Source organism: Aythya fuligula, chromosome 2, assembly GCF_009819795.1.
Source record: "Aythya fuligula isolate bAytFul2 chromosome 2, bAytFul2.pri, whole genome shotgun sequence".
NCBI classification, from domain to species: domain Eukaryota; kingdom Metazoa; phylum Chordata; class Aves; order Anseriformes; family Anatidae; genus Aythya; species Aythya fuligula.
The window spans coordinates 59,241,044-59,257,282 of NC_045560.1; the positions used below are offsets into that span (position 1 = coordinate 59,241,044).

General features: G+C 37.2%; 1 protein-coding gene across 3 annotated transcripts in view; it reads right to left on the reverse strand.

Moving 5' to 3' along the window:
• SUGCT (succinyl-CoA:glutarate-CoA transferase) overlaps positions 1-16,239 on the reverse strand; it is a 326,609-nt gene that overhangs the window by 2,037 nt on the left and 308,333 nt on the right. The window lies entirely within an intron of this gene.

Below are 16,239 nucleotides of genomic sequence, written 5' to 3' on the forward strand. Positions count from 1 at the left end.
CCACGCTCTGTATACAACAGGAGGCAGCACAACCATAAGAAGCCAAAGAAGAGTCATATTAAGGCATTGTTACTACTGCCACAGCAGCATAAGATGATGGGCAACACCATTTCTTGTCAGCAACAGCTCAAACACGTCTTCAGTGTTCTCCATTATCCTGCAGTGTTGAAGGACTAACATCATTCACAGAAATGACATTCCCTGGCTTGTTTTATGTCTTCGATCAAAAATGTAGGTAGCATAAGAAACTCAACAATGGTTTATTTACTCTGGCAAGAATCATTTCAAAGGTGGAAACTGCTTAGGGAAGCTGGCAATGGCATGAAGAATTATGTCTACTGCAAATAGTCAGGTCTTACTTTTTAGCAATCCTCTGTAGTGAACCCAACAGAGATTTCAGTGTAGTTCATTGCAGACAAGTAGCTATATCATTACTATCAGTCTCAGAAGAGAGAACAGGCCACAGATTTACTCCAGAATCAAAACTGAGATATACATTCACTGTATGCATAAAAGACTAGCTATTTTATAGAGAAGCAGGGGATAATAATTTCCAGAATTGTCACTTGAAAACTTTCCTTTAATACGATATTCAACAACATCTGATGTTTTGGACAATCGACAAAATGATTCCTTTATTCTTAACTACAGCCTTTATTATGTCATCATAAAGATTTTACAGAAAAAGTTATATGTAGTTATGTCTTTCTGCATGCCACTACAGCTTTATTTAGAAATGCAAATAAATACATAAGAATAGTGTTTGACTTAGTTCCAAAGGAACTATAGACTATCACATGTTAAGGAAAACAAATCACAACAAGAAGTCATCCTATAAGAGCATGAGTAAGGAAGTTGACTACTTGAGTTACTACTTATATGAGCAGAGCTGATAAAAAAGGTCATATCAAAATATTCCATTTTTGCTGTAGTCTTCATTAAAAAGATCACCAGTGATAACATGTTTAACACAGTAAAGGTATTTACCTCAAAATGAGCAAGAATACACTCATGGATACTTAGAAAGATTTTTTTCCAAGCTGATTAGGTGTGTTCCTAATGAGTATGCTCCTGGCAGAGGCGAGGTACTGTTCCAGTGCTTAAAAAGGAAATGAGGGGGAATTGGGAAATTACAGACCAAATCATTTAACTTGAAGGAACGTTAAATATTGGAACTAATAATCACACTGTACTCAGGAGATGAGGAACAGCAAGCACGTATCTATTAAGAAAAAATAATGTTCACTCAATCTCATTTCTGTCTATCAGGAGAAGCACTGAAGGTGAGACACATCACATCTAACTTTAGATGCAAATAGTCTAGAGGTAGATTTTTAGTTGCTTTGATATTTAGTTGACTCCCTTTTGAGTGATTACAGACAAGAAGACAAACTTACAATGCAGTTCATCTCAGACACTGGTAAATGCCTAAACCTGATCAGATGACTTGTGATCATTTATGTTTTCCATAAAACAAAGGACACAGAATTATCTTAGAAGCAGACCTTTACCATCCAAACATCCAAAATCACATGAAATGACTCCCTCACCCCCCGAGCCACCAGGATGTCAGATCAATATTTGAGTTTCAGAAAGACTTTCAGCTCTGCTGTCTTCCATAATTTCACTTAAGAAATATGGTCTAGGTAAATCCAAAGCCAGGTGGAGTCCTGAGTGGAAAATCATATTCAGAGAATAGATACCTAGGGTCTTCTAAAAGAGGAGGATATTTCAAGTGAGCTCCACAGGAATCTGTTCAGGATGAAGCATTCATCAGTACTTTTTTAGTGGGTCAGCTGATGAAACTCATATTGTACTCACTCAGGTTTCAGAGGAGTTCAAGCTAAAACCGACTGTGAAAAAGATTTTACAATGACTGGGCTAAACTGGAGAAAATAAACGGATAAAACAGGTGAAATTCAATAATGTCAAGGGGAAGGAGCTGCATTTATTAATATAAATACAGGAGAGAGGACAAACAGCAAGGTAGGAAGAGCTAGGGGTTACTCTAGATCACAAAATTAACGTGAGTCAACAACACCATGTTGCAAAAAAGGCAAGCGTCATACAGGGATGTACAAACAAGAGAGGAGCCTGCAGGACACATGAAAGAATCTTTTTGTTCTAGTTAGGGCTGGCAGGTCACAGCTGGAGTAGTGGCTGGTGGGGGCCCTCCACCGCACAACCTTGTGGAGTACCTGAAGAGATTCTACAGGACAGCAACCAAAGCGATCAGAGAAAACATGAAAGGCTGAACAAAGTGGTCATGGTGGTCGTGGGCCAGGAAAATAACACTGTCTTCAAAACTGTTTTCAAAAGAGGAAAAGAAAAAAAAGGGGGGGGAGGGGAATATGTGACCCTTCTGCAAGAAGAAAGCAAATCCTTTCTCATGCCCATGATTGATGACAAATTAATCGACTCAAGTTAAAAAAAAAAAAAAAAAAAAAAAAAAAAAAGAAAGTAGGCGACTTGAAAATAAACTTAAATCATAGTACAGGTACAGCTAAAACAGGTCATGTGAGGAGGCTGCAGACTTTCTACCAATTAGGACCTTAGGAGCAAGAGTTGTTTTGGTATAGCTGAACCTATGTCTGATCCTTGGGGCTTGCTGATGGATGATCTCACGTAATACCTTCCCCCCACTAATATTCATGAAAACTAAGAAAGGGCTCACATCAGGGGTAATTTTTCTGTTAAATATTCTACTCAGTTTGAATATACTAAGTTAAATTTTGAGACAAACTCTCATGTGAGAGATCAGTAAATTTTAAAGGAACAGGTGACATCACTAGACAATATTTGTATTATCTCCTCTTCCTAGCACTGCCTGAGGGCTGTACTGGCCCTAGTGCAAGCCACAGGAATGATGTATCCGTGCCAACTGGAATGCTTATGAAGACAATTTCAGAGTAAAAATGCCCCTTAGAGATTTATTGGTCTAGAATTTCGAAGTAGCCATAAAACCATTAAGCAATTTCTATTAAAAATATAATAAATAGATATAAAGATTCTTATTTCAGGTGTCTGCATCTGAGACCATGTATATGTTCTCTTTATACAGAGAAATCATCAGACTTTAACAGAAACTAATCTAGTAGATATACATGGGTTTCATTTGCTTGTGCAATTTCTTCCTAGTGTAAAAATTGCCTATCTCAAACCTCAGGAGTTGAAATGATATAAAAAGACATTGAATAAAACCTCTAATGAAAAGAAAACAAAATTGACATTAAGTGTACAATAGGCATACAATGCTTCACACTTCCCAAATAAATTAATCTTACAAACTAGAGCATGCTAGAAATTTGCACAACAATTATAAAACCAGTGTCCTTCTTGAGCCTTTATTGTGTGATGCATCATTCATCATGCTACTTTTCACTTTGATAGAGTTATAAAGTTATCTACATTCATTCAAAGGAGCTACTTGCTAATGATCCATCATTAACGATTCTCTGTTCTTTCCTTGTATAACTTCTACTTGGCTTCTGTGTCAATTAGGAGGGTGCAAAGCTTGCCAGTCAGGCTTCAGCAATCCCACGCTCCTACTGAACAACGCTCGCTCCCGGAGAGCAACCAGCAGAATGCTATCCAAATGCTAATTAAACACAACTGCCTTATGAGGAAACCATCTCTTGAGGCAGAGAGAGGTGAACTGCTTTAATTAAGGTCAGCAGCATTTGCATGTGGGTGAGTTACAGGGAACTTTGCAGATGAAAACAGGCCTTTGCTGGGATAGAAGCAGTTACCAGTTGGAAGAGGTCACCTGCACATCCTGACTGTAAGCAGGACACTATATTCAATTCAGCCCTGAAGGACAGATATAGTCACCTGAAGAAAGCCACAAAGGAATGAGTAGCTGAGATTTGACTTTGTCCTGTTAAATTAAAAGGAGCTTTCTTTTTTTTTTTTTTAATTTAATTTTATTTTTTTTTTTTTATTTTAACTGTTGCCAGTAAAGCAAAAAGTTATTTCTTTTACCACATTTAAATTCTAGGGTGATTGTTTATTATAATCATTTTGACTTTGGCACATTGCTAAAATACATGCTGTGCGTAACATACAATGTTCAAGGATTAATAGTGCAACGAGTCAAAATTTGTATCAGTTGCAACTACAATGACAACTCCACCAGGTTACCTTGAATACTTCCCCGGTATTTGAACTCAACACAATCACAATAAATTCCATTTTTTTTGTGCCTATCTGCTACAGCATTGTTAGACATCAAGCAGAGCTATTAAGTAGAGACACATTAAACACACTAAAGCAAAAGATAAAGGTAGATAAAACCACTGAAACAGATCCAGAGGAAGGGCCCAACAATAACAAAATGCCTTTGAACATACACCCTAACCAGGTGAAATACATGGCATGCTTTGGAATGTGTCACTGGATGTTTCTGAGATTCAGGGCTGCAGAAGCAAAGTTAGTTTTGTTCTACTATTCAGTAGTAGAAATTGAAGTTGAATTAGAATATTAAAGGAGCAAAGCACAGTACATAAAAGTGGATAAAGCTAATAAATTTTGCTTTGTCCTGCCAAATAGCAATCCTGCAGCACTGTGCTTGAGTCACCAGATAACACTTCCTCTGTGGCACAGGTTAAATCATATTGAAGTAATCTAATTCTCAAATTATGTAGAGGGAATTAGGCCCAGGGACAGCTAGGCTCAGGAAAAAGACATGAATATTTGTTACAATTCAAGTGGGACAAGGAAAAAGAAAGTGGAAGTTTGAACTAATGTATGTGTATATGCCTTTCTTCCAACATATCACCTACATTTAAAAGAAAAAGCAATGAGAAACCTATCACCCCTTGTTAGCTAGCTCTACCCCAGCTCACAGTGTAGTCTATATACATGAATGAATCACACAAAAAAAAACAAAAAAAAAAAAAAAAAAAAAAAAAAAAAAAAAAAAACAAGAACTTGTACCTCTTCCAAATAATATGGTGTTGCTACATAACAGTTTTGCAATTCCAATGAAATATCATTAACAGTCAACAGAGATGGCCCAGAACCAAATCATTTGCACCCAGATCCCATATATACTACAGTTCAAGTGTTTGGGGCATTCAATCAGCTAGTTATGAAACCAGCCAAAGAGGAGAATCAGCAGGAAACAAGAAGTAACTTTTAAGGCACTGAAAAGGAAAACAATACGTAATATGTCTGAGAAATGGCCTTAATGGCTCACATGAAGGACACTTAAGAGTTAGAAGTGATGTGTTCAGGGATATGTTACCAGGAGTAGACCTGGGAGACTTCATTTTGAATGTAAGGTCTCTTCCCTTTTGTCCCAGCCATGACTTCTGTTAATTCATCATTCACTGCTGAGAAGTGGATGAGGTGGCTGGGCATACAGTAAAGCCCAGCCTAGCTACACTGCCTTTACACTGAGCTTCTTCCCCTTGATAAAACACAAAGTAAAAGTACACACAGGCAAAAAAAGCCTCATTAAAAATTGATGTTAGTACAAGTAGTCCACACAGACTTCAGGAAATCTCCAGAACAAATTATTTGCTCCAGCTTAACTGGGGAATTACAATGAGTTTTCTTTCTTGCTATAGACATGACAGTTCGGGAGCTTGGAGGGCTTGTTATGAATCTTTTTAATCACTGGAAAAATCCTTTCCTTTTGCATTACATTAGAGCTGGTGATTTACCTTTTAAGAACAACTCATAATAGATTCAGAAAAAATAGAGAATAATATTCAAGAACTCACTCCTTCTTTCACTGCAGGTTCCATTTCCTCCCCCACTTAAAGCATAGCCACAGAGAGTGTTCATTTGGCACCCGGCACTGCTGAGAGGGTGGAAGACTTTGGCAGGATGAGTAGGAATGAGTAACTGAGAGAAGAGGGGATGGACAAACCTTTTCAGATGGCAATAAAAAAGGTAAATCTTCTGTTAGGTGCTATACAAACACAGATGTAAATATGTTAGTAAATAGTAAAATCAGTAGTGCAGTGAAAGTAATATCAATACTAAACATATCTATAAGCCATATCTATAAGCTATCTGTTTACCTTTTCTCATCTGGCAAATGTTGACTGCCATGGGAGAGCTATAAGAATTATCACAATCAATGACACAAGAGTCAAGAATGTAAAAGCTGAATCACTGTGAGAGGAAGGAATTGACAGGCAGAGCAGGAAAAAAAAAAAAAAAAATATTTTTAATAATCATAGATGGGTGTCTAAGAATCAATCACTTTTAAACCCGGACTTAGACGTTCAGGACATCCATTACACAACTCTTAAAATCCTTTGTCAAGTACTTACAAAAGTACTTTTTTTTACCCAAAGTTGCACATACAGAAATGCATTTTATGTATTTCCTATCAACCAACATCCTGGATATAATCAGTGTAAAAATAACATTCAGCATTTATATACACTTTACATTTTCAAAGTGTCACCATACTAACCATATCTAATTTATCTTGCATGACTGCTGGGGTAAAAGCAATCATTTATCAGTCACTCTGCTTGCATATTTGATAGTAATCCTGACTAACTGCATCATTCAACACAATTTTGAGAGAGAACTCTTGGCACATAAGAGCTTTAAGAACCTCACAGAAAGGTAGTGTCTACTGCTTCCCATATGTATCACCTCACAACATTGAAAATTTGGCCTTTTTGTGCAGCCTCACACAGTTCCATTCCTTTATGAAACCCCCAAAGACCTAAAGAGAAGGCTGAAAGAAAGGCAGGAAGGAAGATGACAAGTAAGAATACTCAGAGGTAGCAATTTTAAAGAACTGTAAATTCCCTAGGTAATAAATTGTAGCTTCATTTCCTAAGGAAACGTGTTCACATGTCTGTGTTGTCTTTCTAATCATCTGTTTGTCTGCCTTGCCTTACCCATTGGTCCACCCCTAACTTTTGAGCCTGTCAATCTAGACAACAGTGTCAAAATCCTAAAGGAAAATTAAGTTCTTACTTAAGAACTTAAGTTCTTACTTAAGGTTTTGCAAAAATTGGTGACTGCTGAAGACAGACACCCAAACTACTGACTTGATGACATTGTATAGATAAATAAAAGGAAGAACTCAGGCATTATATACCCTGTTTGGTTGCAAAGGGCTTACTAATAAGTACAGACACAACTGTGTAACAGTCAGCTAGCATATACTGTGGAGACACAGCATAAAGGACATGAAAAAAGGTCAGGTCATCATAAGTATACATATAGTTTATAAAGGAGAGAAGTCTGAAGGAAAAGAATATTCAATTCCACTGTACATGGAACAACTTCTTCTAGACATCTTTCCTACAGCACTGTGGGAGGTGCATTCAGGCCGTACAAGCCCAAGGTAAGTACACTAGAGACTTCTGGTTTAACATAAATTGGTCTTGCTGGAAAGAGCTAAATAAGTAGAGGGCAAAAATTGGGAGAAGCCTTACAAAACTTTAATAGGAAGAACCTATAAAGGGAAGCCTAAACTAATGAAAATCCAAAATAAAAATGTAATTTTTCTCCAGTTGTAATCTAGTCAATACAAAACTTGATATATAATCCCACCACAGGATGCAGGTTAACCACAGGATGTGTACCTAATGCAGAAATTGTGGGGTAAGGCTGAATAGCTCCTGCTATTCAGGAGGTCAGACTATATGACCATAACAGTTATTCCTGGGCATAAAATACATGGAATTCTGAAATGCTCATAAGCACAACTGTTTCCACAGAACAAAACTGGGTTTAAGATGAACCTGAGCTTCCTCTGATACTTGAGTGGTCAAGCAATATATTGTTTCACTAAGACATTCATGCCTTAATCAATTTCTCTTAAAGAGAGCAATCAGTGAGAAGTGTGTTACAAACATGGAACAAAAAAAAAATCAAAATGCCACCTGAAATGAGTCTCTTGAAAGGACAGAGGACTGCTTAGTTGCAACACGCTCACATGATCCTGGAAGCTGAATCATGTCCCCAGCTGTGCAGGCAGGCAAAAAGCTCCTCAGGGACCTCCTACTGAGCCTGGTGAAAACTATTTCCAAGTCCCATGCCTTGTGGTTAGTGTGACCCTGCATGTTGGAATAAGACACGTCAGCCAACCCAGAAAGTGTCTGCATCTCTTCAGTACACCAATCTGTCCTTTCCTGTGTGCTGTCTATAGGTTAGATTCTTTGGCTCTTCAGAGACCCCAAAGGTAATCCTCCTGGCCAGCTGTGCATCATCAGAGTAGGAGGAGATTAACTTTTCCTTGCAGATGAGCTCTTCCTTGCTCTTTAGGCAGCCAGCTGAATCCTGCATACCTGAAGCTGATTCTAGTCTCTTAATTCTGGGATGCAAAACAATCCACACTGAAGAACATACACACTGTGAACCGCAGGCTGGATATAATTTTCTCTCTTATCCCTTACTTGCTAAAGCTGCCCTTTTTTGAGGTAGAAGTCTTTAAGTTTTTCCCCCCAAAATGGTAAAAATAACATAAAATTGAAAACCTTCTCTTAACATAAATTTGAAAGAATTTTCAAAACATTCTCCTAACAAACGTTTGCCAATGCACTTATCATGCTCAAACATACTGGAAATGCTCACATCACAAGTCTGATCTTTCAGCTCCTAGGCATCATTTTTCTATGTCCTGTCCTCAAAGTCTTTGCCTAGTTGTTTCTGCACCATTTTGAAAGCATGGATGTCAGAATGGGGTGCAGTTCATTGCACATAAAAAAAAAAAAAAAAAAAAAAAAAAAAAGATTTTTCTGTATCTCTCTAAAGCTCTTTTAAGTACAGCTTGAAATGAGAGCTGATGTGAAGATGATTATTTGTGATGATACTGATCATCTTTCCTTAAGTCTCTTTTTAAAATATGAGGTCTATCTGGCATTCTGGTCTGACGGTATTAAAACCCACCGTAACAGCTGCTTTGGCAGAGACAGTTGGTAGCCTGGAAAAGAGTGAACTGGGTGGTAAATGGCTTGTGACAGAAGCAGTGTATCACAGAGCTTTGCTTCAGTTCCCTTGCCTCAACACAATCCATCTGTATATTAGTACATGATTTATTCATTAATTTAGGATGATTAATGTCTTAAAGCATCTATCTTAGGCTGTTAAGAAAAATAAATTGAGAAACAAAAACCTTCCACAGTCTACCTGTAGCAGAACTATTTGCAATCACTTCTACACACTTTTACATTGACTAATTTTTCCTTAACAATCAATTCTTTTGGTCAAAGGATTGTCTGAAAAGGGGTGTGTTGTTATAAAAAAAAAAAAAAAAAAAAAAAAATCAAAGATCAGACATTCAGTTAGATGTCAAATCATGTGTCTGTCATATGTTGCATGCTTATCGCAATGCAGCATTGTATTCTTCATTGTATTCTTTTGTATTCTACACATCTTCGGACTGTTTCTCTGTGGCTACAATACACAGGCATATAAACCTTCACATTTGGAAAATTCAACAGTCTGATGATATTTTCTTGCCTTGTTAGTGACCCACACCAAGTAAGTATCTGCTGAGTGAGTATTAAAATAATGGAAAAAGTCATCAGCTACAGCACAGCCAAGGAAATTCTGGTGGTTGAAATTCTTCAGAGCAAATGACAGCTAGGTAACTCTATGTTTGAGCACCGTGGAAATATTTGGAACTTGATTCTTGAGCAAGGCATCTGTGATTAAGTAGGGCTGAGTACTTTGCATAGCCTGATCACTCTTCCAAAAGCTCTCCCACTCCACCCTCCCTCCACCCTCCATTTACTTCTGTTGTCCCCTGTGCTGCAGAATGAGGCCAGTTCCACTGCATAGGGACTTTCCCTGGCAAAGGAAGATGGGAAGGGATTTGATACTTTGTTTTGGATTACTTGAAGAACTGCAAATTACATTTTTAGCTCTTTTTGGGTAAGGTGCCCAGACTCCTTGAGACATAGGCTACTAAAAATGCTGGCAGAGTTTTGAAAAGCACTGTGCAATCTGGGACAACTCTCTTTCTGAGTGTCATACTTGAGACATCTTTACAGGGGCCCAGTTTCCAGAAAAAGCTGAGGACATCTGAAAATCTTTCTCTTTTAGGATGTCTCAATTTGACTGTGCAAAGACATCTGGTATTCAAAATAGACAAGAAGAGCAAATATCCTTTCATTTAGCAGGGGAAAGTAAAACTCTAGATATATAACTATTTCTAGCCCTTCTATTTTCATATTTCCTATTGAAAATTAATTATCAGGTTAATTATAAGTTTTTCAAAGGGAAATTGGACTTTGGGAGTCAGCTAGAGAGGAAGCATACTGAAGATTAGGCTTTTTTTTTTTTTTTTTTCCACAGATTTGTAAGTGACAATTTGATCAATACTGTCTCTGTGTGAAGAACTGGGAACAGCTTTTTGGCTTTCCATTGTCTGCTGCCAATCCCTGACATGTGATATTCAGCTCATCGACTTGCAAATATCAAAGCAGTATGGGGCACGAGAAACAGCCATTTCAAACCAAGCAGCCTTCAGTCTGGTTTTTGGTTGTGTGGGCATGCCGATGTGAGCATGTGTATGTTAGTTAAGTATAGGCTGGTTCTGTATCTAAGTTCTTGTGGTTTCTAACATTTGCCAGCCTTTACTCTGTCAGAAGGGTTTTCAGTGTTGTGTTCTACCCTACAACAGTCAAAAGAGTCAGAAATCATCTCTCCTCACCCACAAAGACTAGAGTAGGATTAAGAAACAGAAATTTAAGTCGGACACACCCATGAAGAGGAATGAGGCACAAGGTTAGGAAGACATCCAAAGCTCACTTGCCTATCCCCTTACTAAACTAAACTTAAAAGACTCTTTTTTGCTCAAGAAGACAACTAAAAAGCTGGGAAACAAAAATTAAAATCAGATTGAAACCAGCCATGCCTAAGCAATAACCCATTTTAAATGTGCACAGATCAGTTTCATTAAAATATTTCCCCATTCTCTCTTTTTCCACCTCCTAATATTTTTGCTGTTTTCTTCAGCTCCCCTTTAAACTCCAAAGCAAAATGCTTTTACTGACATGCTTTGTAATTTTGGAGTCCTAATCTTAAGCAGCAGGTGCTTAGTTTTAATGGAATTTTTCCATCTCCGAATGTCTGGGAGCATCAGTAGCACCTCCCTCCTACACAGCCCCTCACCTTTGATCCTTTGCCATTTGCACTTGTGGGTTTTCATTTACTGTATTTCTTCTTCTTTCTACAATCTGCTTTTTCACTGCAAAGCTTTCAATCTCTCCTCTCCTTTCTTTTACCTCATATGATTGGAAAGTGCTGTCTCCTAAAAATCCTTATAAAATATGAAGGGCCTGGCTGTCCCTTTCTTCATTTTCAGCAACACTGTGTCTATTTTATACTGTACTGGCAATTTAAAATGACCTTAGAATGGTTGTAAATATTTGCATTACAAGAACAATTATATTTTAATTGACAGAGGTCCCAGGGCTTATCCACACAAAAACTGGAACCAAAATAACAGTTGGTTTTACTTCACACAATTACTTATTTTGGAGCAAGTCTGTGTGTGGGCACTTTTGTTCCATACTAACAGTTTTTGTTTCCATTTAATTTTAGCTTTTCGGGTAATCTGATTCTACTTAATTTTCTCTTATAATTTCCCATTTTGAGTAAACATAAATGATTTTGTACAGATTTAATCTCAAGGAAAATCCAAGGAAAAAGCATCTATACTCAGTTTACACTAATATATCTAAAAGTTTGGATTAAAAGTAGCTGTGTAAATTCCTGTTTGCATGCAGAAAAAATGGGATTCACATCCTAATGTTAGAATTAGAGATGCTGTAATGAGTGAGTACCTGCCTTCATGCTGGTAGATTTCTCCTGAACACCATATGACTTAACAAAGTTTAATGGTCTGGTGTTTCTTATCTCCAGAAATCTTATATCCCTAGTTTGTGTTTCAGTTAGTCTTCAAAGCATATTTGTATTTGGCTGTTACAGAATAGCTTCTTACACTCATTTGCCTTTCTTTTGCTTATTGTATGCACATCAGAATAGAATTCTTGCTCAAAAAACAATGACTTGTTGCAGAAGTGACCATATCTTTATTCCCTAATAACTCAACAGAAATTTGACTGAAAATTCTGCCTTTTAAAATATGAACCTGCATTATGCTGCAGTAAATCACAAAGGCTCACACAGTTTTAATAACTAAATTTTAATTGAATTTTCCATTCTTAACAGGATGACCCAATTCCAGAAAGTCATATCAGCCACTTCCTTAATCCACAAAGCTCAGAGGCTATCTTCTGCACTTATAGCATGCAAAAATGTTTAAGACTAACACAAATACCTTTCGTAGATTATTCTGATTCTCAGGCTGATTTCTAAGCCAGCTGTTCTCTGCCTGATTCAATGTGCAGATTTCATTTTAAAACACAGAATATTCCCTGGTTACCTGCCATATAACTAGATCTTACAGGTGTAGGGCATGTTTGTAATGCTTGTTCATCCAGTTGCAGAAAAAAAAAATCATAAAATAAAATACTTTGTCTAGCTTTCCTGTATTCTAATGCTTTCCCCCCAACTTTCAGATACTTTATCAACTGAAGAATGCCAGGAATTACTTCATCCTTTATATATGTACCTGTTACAGATTATATTCATTAATTTCAAAGCCAGCTGCTGTTTTTGCTTGAAGAAATCCTTGATGGTACACTTTTTATGACATAAATCTTTTAACAAGTGCTGCTTGCTATGATATAGAAACATTTAAACTTACCCTAAATATAGACCTACTACTTTTCTGTTCTTTTTCACATAAGTAGGATAACTAGCATAATGCTCCTCCTTGGACTAACTCTCTCTATAACAAGTTCGACACACAACACCATATACAAAAGAAAACCATGTACATATTAAAAAAAAAAAAACAAAAAAAAAAACTGTCAGAAGAAACAAATAAACATCTAGTAGATTATTTAGAATTTGTAAGATCAACCATAGAACAGACTGCAGGAGCTGAGAATCTAAACAGAGGCATTTGGCTCCTTGCTCTGTCACCAAACAACCCTGTGATCACAGGCAAATCAGGTTCCTTTGCCATACCCTTCTATTTCCCCTACAGTTTTGTTAGTCTTGCCTATTTAGGTTATAAAATGTGAGGGACTGGAGTTGCCTCTTACTATTTGTTTGTCTAGTGTCTGACACAATGGGCCCCATATTGTATTGGAATGAAATACAAATAATAATTTTCTGATATCCTGACTCCCAAAGCTGCTTCAGCAAAGTATGAACCACTGTCCCAAGTTATATCTGATAAATTGTGCATTACTGTGTTGTGGGAGAGATTTCTTTCTAATCTTAAATCCATCTGTCTTGCTGTGCTCCAAGTGATAGTTTCTGGGCAGAGAGCATACTAATTGCAGGATTAAACTCTTAGCTAACTCTTGGGTGGAAACTGTTTCCCATAATGTGGTATAAAACACATGTTGGTTTCTGTCTGCAGATCCTTGAACATCATAGCCCTGATTCTGACTGGGAAATTTAGGTTCTCTATTGAAGCATGTCTCTGCAGTATAATTTAATTAAAATTAAATAATAACTAGCTATCAAAACATATTATTGAGATTTTGGTGGCTCCAGAACTGCTTAGCCTGGTTTAGTTGCTCTTTGAAAGGCAGACACTATTGTGCTGAATGCAATGAATTGAGCACCTCCTCCAAACAAGTAGGACACAAACTTAGAGATGAAAAATGAACTGTAATTTTGGTTTAATGTCTTAGGATCATTTTAATTTTACAAACACACAGAAATTTGAAACATTTTAAGCACATCTGAAGTACATCTTTGTGTATGACATTTCATTGTAATATATATCATTTATGTGGACATGCACACTGAGGTGAATGACTGACGTCACTGTGACACAGACTCTACTAGCAAGCTGCAAGAAACAGCTGGCCTCCAAAATCTTTTCTTCCCATGGGTACACAAGGGGGAACATACCAGATTGCCATTCACAAACATTTAAATCTTTCAGAAATTATTCTGCTTGCATCTTATCTTCTTAGGGTTCTCCAGTTAAAAGCCATCTTGCTAGCAAAATACTAAACTTTCCATAATATTAAAACATACTGAAAATGTTGAAAACAACCTCACATTTCAAGAAGAGACACATTATTAGGCAAAGCTACTTGTTGTTTTAATCCAATTCTTAAGGTTGTGTTAATGGTTGCACTGCAATCAAGAGACATTACTGGCACTAGCACCCAACCAAGAGCCCTGTACTACATTTTGAAATATTTGAACCAAATCCCCATGCCAGAAAGTATTAGTAAACCTAAGAGCAAAGTTAGGTGGGTGAAGGGATTGAATGGAGCAGGGTGAGATATGCAGAGGGCTGGAGCAACAGGCAATTTTTAAGTTCTGGAGTTTCAAAAAACAGATACGTGTTTGTGAAAACACAGATCTTCTAGAACATAGGATAAAGCTCAGCTGGGATAAGCACTTTCCATCATTAACTTTTGTTCCTACCACTTCCTGATTCTTATCTGCCCTCTTGTTACAGTGGCCTAACCAATCTATTAGCACAGCAAGGCTTAAGCTATATCCATATTTCTCCTATTGGCACTACTCATTTTTCTCCTTTGCCAATAAACCACATCTTGGCAAACATTCACCCTTCCATACAGATTATCAAAGTCAATATAAAGACAGAAAAACACTCATAAAAGTTAAGTACACTAGACCTCCCTCTGGCAAAGGTCAAATGTAGATGTTTTTGGAGGACGGCAAGAATAAGATGAGAGAATCCAATATTTTCTCCTTATACTTTCCTAGCCTCTAACAATTCACCATCTAGCTCCACTATCCCACCCTCCTCTAATGCATACTCCTCTGCTCTTCCCAGTTCTCTCCCTAGTCTCCCATTAACCAACGCCTACTCTAACATCCTGAGGATAATCACCACAAGCAACTTAATACACCATGAGATAATATATCCCATGTAACTCAATTACTCATCAACCTTCAGTGCTCTTTCTTGTTCCCAAAGCCCACAACTCACCACGGCACTTGCCATTGAACCCTAAGCCTTATTTTCCCTCTCTCCTTCTCCCTTTCCTTCTCCAAAACTTTCTACTGACCTTAAGTATTGAATACTGTGAATGCTTCATATTCTTCACTGTTCACATCCTTCCTTCATTAATCCCTCATCTATCCCTCATCTTTCCTTCATTACTCCCTCATCTATTTGTCACAGAAGCTGACTGGTTACACATTGTACATTGAAAGTAATATTTGAGAAACAGAGAAAGATGAAGCAGCACTTCTGACTAAATAGACTCTATTTGCTGAATTCTTCCTCTGGATTTGTTAGATCTCTGCAGCTGGGATTTGTCCTTAATGACAAGCCAAGTAACCCCACTTCGCAGCATGCACTACAACCAACATATTTTAAGCAGGTGTGGGAAAATTCAGCAAAGCACTAATGACTCCTAAAAGTGCTAGCAGAACCTGAATTCATACTGAAAGATGTGATGCCAATTCAACACACAAAGTGATTTTTTGTGATTTCTGTGTCTGGCTTATCCAGTCTTCCTAGAGGCTGACCCAAAAAAAAAAAAAAAAAAAAAAAAAAAGGTAGAAAAGTAGAAACTGATTAAGAAACAAATAGTAGAAACAAATAAAGAAATCAAAAAGGGTAGGAAAATGGGTCTGCTTTAATACAGAGAATCTCTGTATTAATATCTCTAATATCTTTTTTTTTTTTTAAATTTGCATTATCTAGAACTCTGTGGAAATATGCTGTTTAGGTAGATGCAACATCAATCTTAGGGTACCACAGCCTTCTGTATTAGATATGAGAAACAAGATTTCTCATTAAAGAAATCCAACTTCTGTTTTTCTGGGTGACTCAGGGGAAAGACATAACCTTGGCATCTTTACTCATTCTCCTAGGTGAACCAAGAGAAGAAGACTCTATACATAAAATGTCTAGATACTCAGTTTGTTAAATATAGCAGTATGACAAGTTAATCCAGGTCAGTATATGCTTCCCCCCATCTCTTTTTCCAACCAGCTTTGACTCATAATGTGACTAGAGAGAAATAGGAAGATAGTTTTCACAAATGACTGAGTAGGAGCTCAGCCTGACTTTGCTTTTGGATCTCAGATGACTGTTGTAGTCCTAATTTGAAGAAAGTACACTCTCTGAAATTCAGTCTTTAATGCAACTTCAGCTGTGTAATCAAATTAAAAGTAGCCCTAACCATTTATCATCTTTGAAAAGTTCATCTTAATTAGTATTTTTGTGCTGTAGCT